Below are 14,282 nucleotides of genomic sequence, written 5' to 3'. Positions count from 1 at the left end.
TAACCTGCTCTCTAAATTCCGTCCCTGGTCAGAATGTATGCGAGCAGGGGGGCCAAAGCGATGGAACCACTGTTGAACCATTGCCTGGGCAACGGTGTTCGCTTTCTCGTCTTTAGTGGGGATTGCTTGAGAATACTTGGTAAAGACATCAGTGAGAATCAAAACATTCCACCTACCATCACTTTCCCCTTCCAAAACTGTGAAGTCGATGGCTAATATCTCATTAGGTTGGGTGGCCTGCAATGAGCCCCAGTATTAATGAACCTTAGGCTGAACTACCTTTCCCAGGGTACACCACTGGCACCCATGACACAACTGTTCCATGTCTTTGGTCATGTTTGGCCAAAAGCACTGACTCCATAACAGCTGAAGGGTCCTCTCTATGCCCTGGTTAATACTCCCAATGCTGGGACCTCTGTACCAAAGGCAAAATGCTCCAGGTACTGGCGGGACAATGCATCAGTGTTCTGATTGTTCTTCCCTGGGCGATACTTTATAGTAAAGTTGAAGGACACCAATTGGGAGGCCCAACGCTGCTCAGTCGCTCCCAGTTCAGCTGTCAAGAGGTGACTCAAGGGATTGTTATCAGTCAGAATACTAAAATGATTCCCGAGCAAATACTCCCGAAACTTTTCTGTAACAGCTCACTTCACTGCAAGCAATTCAAGTTTCATCAAACTATAATTCTCCATGTTCTTTTCTGTAGGTCTCAATCCCCTGATGGCAAATGCAATGGGGTGGACCTTCCCATCATGTTCTTATGAGAGCACTGCTCCCAGTCCCCCATGGCTGGCATCAACTTCTAAGATAAAAGGCTTTTTGAAGTCTGCATAAGCCAAAACTGGGGCAGAGGTGAGCCTCTCCTTCAAGGACTGAAATGCACACTCAAAAGCATCGTCCCATGTGGCTGCGAGAGGAACTGGAGGGGACCTCCCCTTCCGCCAGGGTCCAATAAGCCTCCCTACCAGGTGGTGCAAAGGGGCTGCAAGCTTCGAAAAGCCACGCACGAACCGTCGATAATAACTTGCAAAACCCAGAAAGGAACGCAATTCAGCCAAGTGTCCCGGGCGCTTCCAGTCCTTCACCACCTTAGTCTTAGCAGGATCAGTCGACACCCCCTCAGCCGAGACCACATGACCCAGTTAGTTTATTTGAGGCAGTGGTGGCTTGATAGTTAGGGAAGCGCACTTGTAATTGAAAGATTGCAGGTTCGAATCCCCGACCAGCAAGGCACCACTGAGGTACCCTGAGTAAGGTACCGCCCCCAAGCACTGCTCCCCGGGCGCTGAATTAGCTGCCCCCTGCTATGTCACGAAAGTCACATATGGGTCAAATGCAGAGGACACATTTCGTTGTTGCGCACTGTGTGCTGTGGTGTGTTGACAATGACCACTGATCACTAAATTCTAATTCTAAAAAACTGCACTTGGACAGCTTGACCTTCATCCCTTGCTTCTGTAGCCGAGCAAACACTTCCCCTAGTCGCTCAAGATGTTGCTCCACAGCAGCAGAAAAGACAATCACATCGTCCAAATACAAAAGAACCGACTGGTAACGGCAGTCCCCAAACACGCGCTCCATAAGGGGCTGAAACGTACCCGGCGCATTACAAAGCCCAAAGGGCATACGATTGAATTCAAATAGGCTAAACGGGGTGCAAAAAGCAGTCTTTGCCTTGTCTCCCTCTGCCACAGGGACCTGATTATACCCGCTCACAAGGTCCAAGGTGGAAAACCACCTTGTTCCAGACAGGGCATCTAAGGACTCTTCTATCCTAGGGAGGGGATATGCATCACGGCGGGTTTTTGCATTCAGTTGTCGATAATCTACACAAAGGCGAAGACTTCCATCTTTCTTGGTCACCAGGACATTGGGGGAAGAGAAAGTACTACTACTTTCCCTAATAATCTGGCCATCCAGGAGCTGCTGAATATGTGCCTTCACAGTCTCATACTGAGAGGGTGGTATCCTCCGGTAGGGCTGGCGGACTGGGGTCTCATCTAACAATGGAATCTCATGGGTGATGAAGGTGGTACATCCCAAATCTCCATCACCTCAGGAAAAGATGTCATTATATCGAAAGAAAAGGGCCTTAGCTTGGGAAGCCTGCTCTTGGGTTAATTTCTCAAACTCAGGGAGAATGAGTTCAGGAACTCGGGAGCCTGTGGTCACCTCTTGAGCAGAGATGTAAAAAAGCCATCCTCAACACAGAAGTCAACGGCAATGGGTGTGATTCCAGCAAAAGTTGCCATCACTGATTGTACCGTACCGACGGCACAGCGTGGGGGAAGCCATACCTCCATGCTACTGACATTAACAATAGGGGCATACAAAAGACCCTTCTTGGCAGAAACAAGGGTGGGGGACACAAGTAGACCTTCTGGTAACGGCCCATCTTCGAAGCCCAATGGCTCCAGCAGAAACTCAGCTGACTCCAACTGAGGGCCTGTAACTGGAACCATTGTAAGGGCAGCTGCTCCCAGACAGATGGGAGATTTCCCCTGAACTTTGACTTTAAATGGTTTAGAGGCATTGACAATGGCCTTGACCCTCTCACACTGTCTCAGAGCATGCAGGGCGGCTGGGGCCACTGCCTTAACTGGAGGGGAATGGAAAAGCTGAGAACCATGTTGCGCAAAAAGAACCTTGTAACATTCACCAAGTATATTCATACCTAATATGCCTGGGACTGCCGTCTTACGGCCTTGGAGGGTCGCCTCCCCTGGGTCCTTTACAACCAATATTCCCCTTCCTGGAATACACTGCCCCAGAGCTATTACATCCATTTCAATATAGCCAATGTAAGGTATGTCTAACCCATTAGCTGCTTTAAGACCTAACCAATTACATTCTCTCCTTTGTAAGTGGAGAAAGTGTCTATGAAAAAAACTCTCCGTTATAGTCGTAACCATTGACCCCGTGTCAACAAGACAAGGAACCACTACCCCACCCATGCTTACATTTAGCACTGGACAATTTCTCACTAACTGCCCATAAGCAGCAGGACATACAGAGCCAGAGTCTTTCCCTCCCAGTGCGTGGCTCTGCACACTGGAGGCTTCCAGTTTCCCGACTGACTAACGGAGGCATTAACTGGAGCCCCTGGCTGACTAGTGGGGTCTTCAAAGGGAGCATGGGGAACCAATCTGCTACTGCTTATGGAAGAAGCAGCTTGACAGTAGCGAGCTATATGTCCAGGTTTATCATATCGAAAAAAGACAGGTTGCCCATCAGGAGCACGTCTAGAACGACCTCCCCTGTATAGCTGTGGACCATAAGATTTACTAGTAGATTTCCCTAAATGCTTAATCAACATATGTATCAAAGATAGGCGCGCTCAAATTCCAAAATATCTAAAAAATTACTTAGGGTGTGAGTTAACGACATCAAAATACAAAAAAGGAACCGCACTCACAAGATACTTCTCATACTATTTAGAAAAAAAGTTTATTGCACCATGCTACACAGACGCGTTTTGGCGTCAAGCCGTTATCAATGTGTAAAAAACACCAAACCACACTGGTTTTATCCAGGCAACAAGAAACAGGTGATAGCGTGACATCATAATTGTCAACCCCCAAGAATGCACACCTTGACACACACACACACAATTACGCACCAGATCTCCAAAGAAAAAATACAAACTATATATGCACACATAATATATAACAAATAGATACCAATGTCATAATACAACAATCCCATACATACCCCAAAACCCTCAAATAGACAAAACAGACCATGATAAACAATGAGCAATTTAAAACTAGCTCTTCATTAAGGCCATTAGGATGTACAGTTTGAAGTTGGTGGATCCAGAAAGCCTCTCGCTGGAGGAGATGACACTCCCTGTCTCCACCACGCCTAAGATGTTTAACCAACTCAATCCCTTGGAATTTCAAAGTACACACTTCATGTCCATATGCATTGAAATGCCTTGCTACAGAAGACTTGACATCATGATTTCTTATATTACTTTTATGTTCATTAATTCTTATTCTAAGTTCTCTTTTGGTTTTGCCAACATAGCAAAGGCCACATGGGCATTTCAATAAATAAACAACAAAAGTTGTGCGACAAGTTATTCTTCCTCTAACCGGAAAACACTTTCCCGTATGCGGATGTAGAAAGGAGTCACCTTTAATCATGGCATTACAATTACCGCAATTCCTACATGGGAAATTTCCTGAATCAAGTGTAGTAAGCCAATTAGTAGGAGTGTAAGCCTCTGCTTTCACCAACATATCACTCACATTTTTAAATCTTTTATAAGCGAAAAGAGGGGGGCTCTGGAAACTCTGACCAATTGTATCACTAAATAGGATGTGCCAGTGTTTATGAACTATGGACTTTATGTCTCTAGAAAAAGGAGAATAAGTGATCGATAAAATAATACGATCCACCGAAGTGGATTCTTTTTTCTTAAACAATAGTCTACGATCAATACCCCGTACCCTATTTAGACAAAAATCCAAATTTTTAGTCCTAACCCTTGGACAAAAAACGGTCATATATTACTTTAGCCTGATTTTCAAAATCAACATCGGTACTACAAATCCTCTTCATACATAAAAATTGGCTATATGGTAAACTTTTTTTCATAGAAGGGGGATGGTAGCTATGAGAATGTAAAAAATTATTTCTATCTGTGGATTTACGATATACTGACGTTTGAAGAAACGACCCAGTGGACCGATATACATAAACATCAAGAAAGGCTATCGAAGTACTGTCATATACAAGCGAAAAAGAAAGAGTCAACCCTCGAATTTAAAAAGAGGTGAAATTGATGTAATTCTTCCACTGTTCCACTAAATATGAAGAAAACATCATCAATGAAACGGAACCAACACTTTAAATATTGATGGAAAACATTATTATTATTATAGACAAAGTCATCCTCAAACTTACCCATGAAGAGGTTTGCATAGTTAGGGGCAAATGGCGAGCCCATTGCCGTCCCCTTAATTTGATGATAAAAAATGTCCTCGAATCTGAAATAATTCATGGTCAGTACTAAATACGCCAAGTCCCACAAAAATTTTGTTGGAGGCTCATCAATGACTCTAGTTTTTAAATAATGGTCCAAAGCGCATAAGCCGAGATCGTGTGGAATGTTAGTGTACAAGCTTGTTACATCCATTGTACATAATAAATCATTCTGTGAAACTTCCACATTACACAATTTATTCAAAAAATCAGTTAAATAAGATGGCAATGTCCATACAATAGGCTTAATATACCAATCAACATATTGTGAAATGCCTTCCGTTAAAGATTGGCAGCCTGGGATGATGTCCTCACATCTTTTGTGAATATTCGGCAGCGTGTAGAAAACAGGCCTCACTGGGTGTGCTTGAAATAAAAAGTTCAGTTCATCTGTGGTGATATACGTATATCTTGACCTAATACAACTCTGTACTTCCTCAACCCATTCTTCCACACATGGAGACCCCACCGCTGTAGAGCCGGAGAATTTAGGGCACTGTCTCTCTCTCGGCAGAAAAAGAGCCTGTTCCCGTCATGTAAGCTGGGCACCATTATCATTAACATTGTCCCCGATGCCTCCACTGTATGTGCCAGTTTGGTTTTCAGCTTGGAGCTGGTTCACTTGTTCTCGTAGCCGCTGCAGCTCCACATTGGATCCCTCGCCAGTGCCGTCCATCTTATGGCCAGCTGCTGTTCTCTATTCACCTGTGCAGCCACCCATACACACACACCACTGCTGCTGCTGATATGACCAACCAAATACTGACAATTAGGAAAAAGAAAAATATCCTGCCAACTACGCCAAATTGTAACACCCCCTTGTAGACAGCTGACCACACCACCCCCTTAAACTACAATTAAAGTGGTATATCAGACCAAGGGGGAATTAAGCCCCTAAAATTGAATTGCACAGGTTTTACTTTATAAAAATACAAATCTTTATTAAATACATTTAAAAGAAGGTCAGACAGGTTAGTCATTCAGCAGATCAACGGCATTAAACAAAACAAACATACAAGGGACTTTCCAAGCTACCAGGTCCAAGCCAGTTCAACCGTTAAGATGAAACACTGTTAGTCTCAATACCACACATGAACAAATGCAGGCACTCAGACCGCTACACTCAAAAAAAAAAGAAAATCAAACCCCATGCACTGCAACCTCATATGATAATGATCACGCTAGTGAATATTAAAAAGAATCTGGCCTCAAGCTTCATAGCACATCAAACTCACCATTCAGGTGATTTAGTGTTAAAGACACCCTGCTGTTAAACGGCTTGGCACGACCGCAACTAGCTAAGCGAGGGGGGGAAGGAGAGGGTATCAGAACAAAAAAAAAGAGAACCCATGGCTCACAACAACCCTAGTGCTTCTAGCATACAGCCCACAGGTTGGAGGACCAAACAAATGCAACAATACTATAAAATTTCAAACCGCAAACATCACACAGACATACACCATAGAGAACAGCAGCTAGCGCACTACACAGAACACTGTTGCCATTTCAGTAGCCAGTGTTCAGTGGACGCTGCTTCAGCAATCTACTCCTCTTCATTGGCAAACACACTACACCACGGAACGCTTACTGCTGGTCACAGCACCCATACAAACGCTGAGACGCGCAATAGCCAAGCTAGCAACCATCACATGATCTCTCTGCCAGGGCCAAATACCCATTTCAAAAACACCACCTGACTCAAATCAACACTTTTCTGAGCCCCAATTAGTGACGTAGCAGGAGCGTACATCCGTGGGAGAGCAACAGAAAAAAAGACGAATGCCTAACTGATTAACCAGCAGGAGAATGTAAGTGACAAAATAAACACCAAAATATCCCCATGTTACAAATATTTTTCAACATTAATTGTGTTAAAAGGATGTTGAAATAATAATGCTATTGTGCTGACATCGACAGAACCTTTATTAAAATGTAAAATGTGGAGATAACATAGTGAGAACGTTTTCTGCAAACGTCACATAATGTTGGCCAAAGTTCTGGGAACGTTCCCTATTACCTGAGTTATAGTTGTAACATAATGAACATTCATTCAGTGTGACGGCAGAAACCAGTTTAGTGCATTCAATTAACACTGGCAATTAGGGGACAGTTTCCATTGATGGATCTGTAAGTTGTTTTGTACTGTGGACACAAGCTCTAAAGAAGTTCGAGGGAAAATGAGGGAAAACCCCAACTAACATAATCCATTCTTCTTTTGGATGCCTGCCTGGCAATGTGTCCTGCTGTGATGATGTCATCACCGGTGGCCCCCATGTAACACTGTGCCAGCAACAGCTGGTCTGCACTAATGGCTGAAAGATAAGCACACATCTGCTCTGCAGCAGAAGGTAATGAGAAAAAAGGGCATTTTCAGCCAAACAAAAGAGTCGCTTTATTAGCTTTGCATACCCCTTGTTTTTTTCACTTAACACAGCGTGAAAGCAGAAATCAGCGAAACAGGACAGGGTATCGGAAACATGCAATGTTTGTATTCATGCAGCAGGCTTGGACAGAGCGTGCCTGAGTGTCTCTAGGTAGGGGGGCTGACGATGAGGCCTCACAGGAGCAAAGCCTTTTTGGATGGATCAGCTTTCGACATGGAACTGTACTTCGGATCCAGGGTCTTCATGGCCAAACAGAAGAAGAGTGGAAGAGGAAAGATGGTAAGATGGACAATGATGGAGAAAGAGCATGCTGATAGGGTCACCGTGATTGGCGGGAGCATGCGCTGAACCCTGGGAATGGGGGATGGGGGGTGAATTGTAGGTCGTCCTCCATGGAGAAGCTGGATTTTGGCTCTTGTTGCATGAGTGCTGAAGAGCACTAACAAGCTCTAATGAGCACCAAGGAGCAGGCGATCATCTTTCCTCCCCACCCGGCGTGCGTGTGATGGATTACTGCCCAATACTTTCTCGGGGCATGCTGTCTCACAACAGCACCATCATCAGAGGACCTCCTGAAAGCACAAGCACACACAGTGCAGTATCATGGCTTATGTCTCTCTCACACCTTGGAAATGCACCTCCAAGACTACAGTCTGAAACATATTTATTTGCATAATTATTTTAGCAACCCAGCAAAATAGGAGAATTGCTCATGTTCAGAGGTGTCACCGAGCATTAGGCTGTGATTTTTCATCCACACTACAAATACTTATTATCGTGGCATTTAATGTCACTTCACAGGATCTTTTCTGCTTATGATTCGAGAGTAAAAGGTTTTCCATGAGTCTCTATGTCTATTTTGGTTAGGGGTGTAATGGTACACAAAAATCACAGTTTGGTATGTACCTCGGTTTTGAAGTCCCAGTTCGGTATCTTTTTATTACAGCGGGGGTAAAAGAAACAAAACATGAATTGCTTATTTTTTTTCTTTATTTTCCAAACAAAATATGACTATCTTTCTTAAATAAAAAGTTTCTGTCAATACTGCTGCAACCTACTAATAAAAAAACTAAAAATGTACTTAAAAGTAAATCAAAATAAATATTCTCTCAAGTAAATGAAAATAAATATCCATTAAGGTGCACATTTAAAAAACTAACTGTACCTGATCTGTACCTAATTCACATTAGCAGGTTTCAGCTTCATATTAGAACTGTGCAGCACAAATATTTTCTCAAAAAATACAAAGCATAACAAAATAAATATCCATTATGGTGAAGCATTTAAAAAAATACCTATGCTGTAGTTGATTTCACATTAACAACTTCCAGCTTCACATTAGGATGTACATGCGCATGCATAGTAGTGTGGCTTCGTCCACCTCTTTCCGAATGTTGCTCGGGGGAAATGCACAAACGCACAAAGGTTCCATAGTTGCTACATTCATCCGGTATATATACATACCAAACCAAAAGACTCATCAGTTTTTTTGTATGAATACATGTACTGTTACACTTCTAATTTTGGTATGGTTTGTGGTGGACAAGTGCAGCATCATTATTGTGTATTTATATCAAGGGTGGCCAGTCTTATCCAGAAAGGTCTGCTGTGTAAGCAGGTTTTTGTTGCAACTCCCTAATTAGATTACTAATTAGAGGACTGATTGGCTGAAGAGTCCTCACACTTGGGTTTGAACAGCTGACCCAAATACCTACATACACTCTGGCCACCCCTGATTTATATACAGTGCTAGCTCTAGCTATAGTCAGAACAGGCAGTTGCCCCGAATTACCTGCATTGTGGAGGAAGTGAAATGTCATACATTTTCTTGATAGAGCTCCTCTCAAATAAAGCTTTAGTTGGACCCCCTGAAAACGTACAGCCAGCTCGGCTTATTCAAGTGACTAACTAGCATATAACTCCTGCTACTTTCAGTGTTAAGTCACAGTGTTAAGTTGCAATGTTAAACCAGTGAGTCCCTAGCAGGAGATTTCTTCTGTGTTTTATATCACTGTGCATCTGCATTTGGAGTTTTTGAGGTGAAAGAAAGAGGCTTTAATACTGCAGCGCTTGTCTCTATCAGGTGTATGCATGCCAGGGCCTTGCTGATTTCTCCCTTTCTGTATCTGTATAGCCTTGACTGTTGGCATATTTCCTATCATTGTTCCTGACTATGCTAGCACACTGAGTTGCGTGTGGAGTGTGCTTGTGTTCCTAGTGCTTGTTACTGCCCACACTGGTCTTATTGATGCTCATCATTTATGTGTTTAAGTGCCGGCCCTTGCTTTAGTCTTCACTCAGTCCTAGTGGTTGTTCCTGTGTTTGCTCCAGTTTAGTTGTTGTGCTGCTGTGTTTGTTCCTGGGTTGCTCCCTGATTTAGTTCTTGTTTTCTACTTGCCCATGGTCTCTTTTTTTATTTTCTTGTTTTGTCCAGTCTTACTAAAAAAACTCTGTTCTGGCAAGCTGCACCGTGGATCATTTGTCTTTCCAGCGTGCCCCTCCATAAGACTATGTACATTTCCTTAATAATAATAACAGCAACAATTGTCATTTAGTATCATGCCATCATTAATACAGTATATTATATAAATGCTGTAATTCTTTATACCAGGGGTCTCCAACTCTGGTCCTGGAGAGCTACTATCCAGTAGGTTTTCTATCCTACCTGGCTTCTGATGAGCCAAACTAGTTCTCAGGTAAATACCAGGAGCAGGTGTGGCTCATCAGAAGCCAGGTAGGATAGAAAGCTTACTGGATAGTAGCTCTCCAGGACCGGAGTTGGTGACCCCTGCTTTATACATATATCACTGTGATGGGGGCAGTGTGTGGCTCAGTGGGCTAAACCTCTGTGCCTGTGATCAGAAGGGTGCCGGTTGGAGCCCAGCCTCACCACGGAAGGTGTAAAGAGAATTTCCCTACAGGGGTCAATAAAGTATCAATTATTATTAATTATTTGATATTTCCAGCAATATTACTTTAGAAGTAACCTATTATTTGGACCAAGTGATTTGGCTTAGTAATTCAGTATCTGGCTAGAGTTGTTTATAATGCAATCTGCTCCTCATTAACTATGTGTCATAATGGCACAGAGGGTGTGTGTGGACATGTGAGGCCCTTTATGAATTCCACTATGTTCTCTCTCATGATTAGTAGAGCCCAGTGTGCTCTCCCTTCCCCTATGCTGCCTTATTAGCATCTGCATTGTCTCCCCTTGGGACTCCTCTCTAATGTGAGAGGGAGATGGCCCTCCTGGTTTCTATTAGAAGTAACAAGTGCTTTAATGGTATGACCTGTGACCCTGCCAGTGAGGCCTTGATAACCATAACCTCACCTCCCCCCATCCTGTGGAACCCAGGGGATGCACAGTAATGACGCTTTTTCACTGCCACCAAGAACTGAGCCATACCTGCACTAAACAAAGTTGGTTGCTTCACCACCATCTGATTGGTTGAAATTCACAGAGGTACCGTGATCTGCGTTGATATGTGTGGATTATCTGAAAGAAGAAAGTGCACATTCTCTGTATTATCCATTATCAGTAGCATCACATACCACAATATATTGATGCATACTCAATAACTCGGAACTTCAACTAATGCTAATTCCGTTAGTGTTTGAAGCTTATATAACACAATGATTCTCATAGACATGCTAGTGGAAATTAGCACATAATAAATCATGATGTATACTGTATGAATGGTAAATAAGCGTCTCTTTGGTTTTATGTCACTGTTGCTCTCCAACACCTTCACTGAGCCGACCCTTCTGCAGTGGAAAACCAAACATGGGCTGGAATTGCACTGTAACTAATCTCTCTTTGCAGTACAGGTCGAGTATAGCCTGGCTCCTATATGCCAGTGAAAAAGCACCATAAGTAAGCAAGACTGACATTTCCAATTATATGGAATCAGATTTGTGCCAATATTATCAAGCAAAACTTTTTTGACATCAAGCAAAAACAAGGCTTCAAGAAGAAAAAATGTTTATTGGGGCTACATTTAAATGTTGATGTTGTTTGTGCTGCACTATACATTTTATTGTGCTAAATTAGAAGTGAAGTTAAGCTTTGCTATGTAAGTTAGCTTTTACCTATTTAACGTTAGCTAACTTGCTAATGTTAACCTCATTTTCCACTTTTATGTCCTGTTAAGGAGAGTACAGTGCTTTTACATGGGGACGCGTCCCTGAAAAAACCTGCCCACACGAGAAAGTCAGGCAGCGCAAGTGAGAAAGCTGGCAGCAACATTATCAAAACACCAATCGTGTTTGCAAGTTATAAATTTTACTTTTGAGATGACATTTCTTTTGCTTCAGTTAGTTTTTTTTTCTTCTCGAAGCCTGGTTTTTGCTTGATAATATTGCCACAAATCTGATTCCATACAATTAACATTGGGAAAAAAATACTAAAAACAAAAAAGGAGCTAAAGTTTATCCTGTTGCTTGCAGATGTTGCCATTCCTAATATTTGTGTGAAAATGTAAACATAACAGGACCCTTAACACGAGTAGCCCTCTCCTAGGTCTTTAAGCACCATATTATGTAGTACCTGAATTTCTGTATTATTTCTTTGCTGTAATTGCTATCTATCAAAGCACCTTTTGTGTTGTGGACTTTGTCTTTGTGGATTAACAGGTATAGCAGCACACCATGCTGTTTGGAAGATAGAGTCTGCATCCTGGTTTGTGTCATTAAGGGCAAATAATGGTGTAATCAGGTCTCATTATAAGACTGGCCTTTAATGATGAGGAGTAGTTAGTAAAAACCCAGGGAAGGTGTATGGCTGTGTATTTCCATAATGGTCCAAGTGATCTACTTGGTGAATACTTCCCATTTTCCTGAAAATTTTGACATTCTCCACTGTCCTGGGTTGTTCCCTGCCTTGTGACTGTAGCCTCCAGGATAGGCTTCAGACCTCCTGCGACCCTGAAAAGGACAAGCAATTACAGGAAATGGATGGGTGGATGGATTTTGACATTCTTCACAATTTCTCTGAAATAAAAAATTATAATAAATGTGAAGTATTACTTATCTTTATAAGTTTAAGGGAATATGATAAGGCCAGATGATCATTCAGACAAAAATATTGCCATACCGAACGTCTGGCAATCTACCTTGCCAAAATCAAACCAGCAATGCCATCGCAGGCAAGAAAAATATCCAACAATTAAAAAAGGAGAATAAAAATGTCACGATGACACATATCCTCTGATGTCCTTCTCAGAGAGCCCGGAGGTGAGGAGCAGTCGGAGGTGTTGGGGATCTGCGGGTATAGCGCCACCTGCAGGCAGTGGTCAGTAAGCTGAATCAGTACGTAAGCATTAATACAGGGTCACAGTAGGCAGATCTGATCACATCTGCTGTGGACTTTGGAGTGGTGGTTAGATCACTGGACTCCAGACCAAAGAGTTTTGCAGATGTAGAATGGAGTTGAAACTTCCAATATGTGCGGCAGTATAAAATGACAAAATGGTAAAATCTGGAATTTTATAGATATTATAAATATGTCAGACTGAGGTGACGATGTCCACACGGACTGACTCACATATATAACACATTAAATCTGGAGCCAAGCCTTCTTCCTCTCTGTCTATCTCTTTTTCTCTCTTTCTCTCTCACTTAGGATCTGGTTTCCATTTCTGCAAAATGAAGAGGTTGTGAAAATGGAAATACTTTTCCTTGCAAACCAAATTTGTGCAGGATGTAGTGAAAATCTAGCCTTTGTAAGTTTATGTTGAATTTAGGCCTACTCTCAGTCCTATACTACATAATCATGTACCTGAAACCAGACTGAGGTATGTAAAAAACAATGTTACAGAACCCAACCAACCATTCTCCCCCTGTTATACTGATACATCACATTATTTACATTTATGGTATTATGTTCCCTAGGAATCTCAATTTCATTTTTCAACAACTGCGACGTAAATCATCCGTCAGGAATAGAACTACTTTAAATGAGGATTCTTTTCATGGCAATGAACTTTGTCATAAAGCACCCTGTCTTCAGTAAGTCACGCCTGTCTTTGTATATCCCCAGACCACATTCTCAGACCGATAGTTTATGTCATCCCCATTAGCACGGTGCTTAGTATGTATACCCAACCCTGGGGTGCAGCTTACATTCTGTGTTTTGTTTTCTATCCACACTTATTCACAATATAGTCATGAATATTCCAGTGTTTCTTTTTCCCAAATGTGTTTGTGCATGCTGTAATACAGGGGTGTCAGACTCCAGTCCTGGAAGGCCAGAGCCCTAAACATTTTTAGGTTTCCCCTCATTTAACACACCTGATTTAAGTCCTTGTGCTAATTACCACATAGCTCTTGAGCTGAATCATTTGTGGTGGAACAGTGCAAGCTACACAGGGTTCCTGCTGCTGTAATACATTGACTGAGGCAGTTTTATACATGTCCCCTAGAGGGCAATGTCAACATAGGAATGTTGTTTTCCGATTGCATTGTTAGAAAATGAAAACACTTGGTGTCATCATACAAAACACTTTTCCATTGTATACTGCTGATTGGAAATTTGTAAAAGGAACATTTTCAAGTAATAGTTATGTATTCGTATCAGTCTCCTCAGAAAAGTTTCCTTATTCTTTTCTGGCCTCAGTTCAAGCCTCCAAATTTCCACAGCTCAATTTTTTGTGCAGAGGAAAGTCACACACATTGAAATGCTGAGCTGGAATACAAACATCTCACCAGATAATAATAAGTTGCTTCTATTCCAGCAGGTCAATTCAAAATCCAGAATTTACACTGTAATTTGATGCTCCCGTGCTGACTGGCAGACCATGAAACACACGACAGTTGGAGGAAGTGTCCATAGGATGCGATTCCCAGTGTTTTTAGCTGCATACTACAAAATTCTTATCCAAAATATTTTTATTTAGGAACACAAAATCCCCA

General features: G+C 42.2%; 1 long non-coding RNA gene across 1 annotated transcript; it reads right to left on the bottom strand.

Moving 5' to 3' along the window:
* Positions 1 to 6,894: 6,894 nt before the first annotated feature.
* LOC111856876 (uncharacterized) lies at positions 6,895 to 12,241 on the bottom strand. The gene is made up of 2 exons (XR_002841251.2): positions 10,780 to 12,241; positions 6,895 to 7,945 (listed from the first exon to the last, which is right to left on the bottom strand). It is a non-coding gene; the product is annotated as an uncharacterized lncRNA (long non-coding RNA).
* Between the last annotated feature and the right edge of the window lie 2,041 nt (positions 12,242 to 14,282).

This window comes from Paramormyrops kingsleyae, chromosome 16, assembly GCF_048594095.1.
Source record: "Paramormyrops kingsleyae isolate MSU_618 chromosome 16, PKINGS_0.4, whole genome shotgun sequence".
Classification (NCBI taxonomy): domain Eukaryota; kingdom Metazoa; phylum Chordata; class Actinopteri; order Osteoglossiformes; family Mormyridae; genus Paramormyrops; species Paramormyrops kingsleyae.
This window is presented reverse-complemented; position numbering and strand designations above follow the sequence as displayed.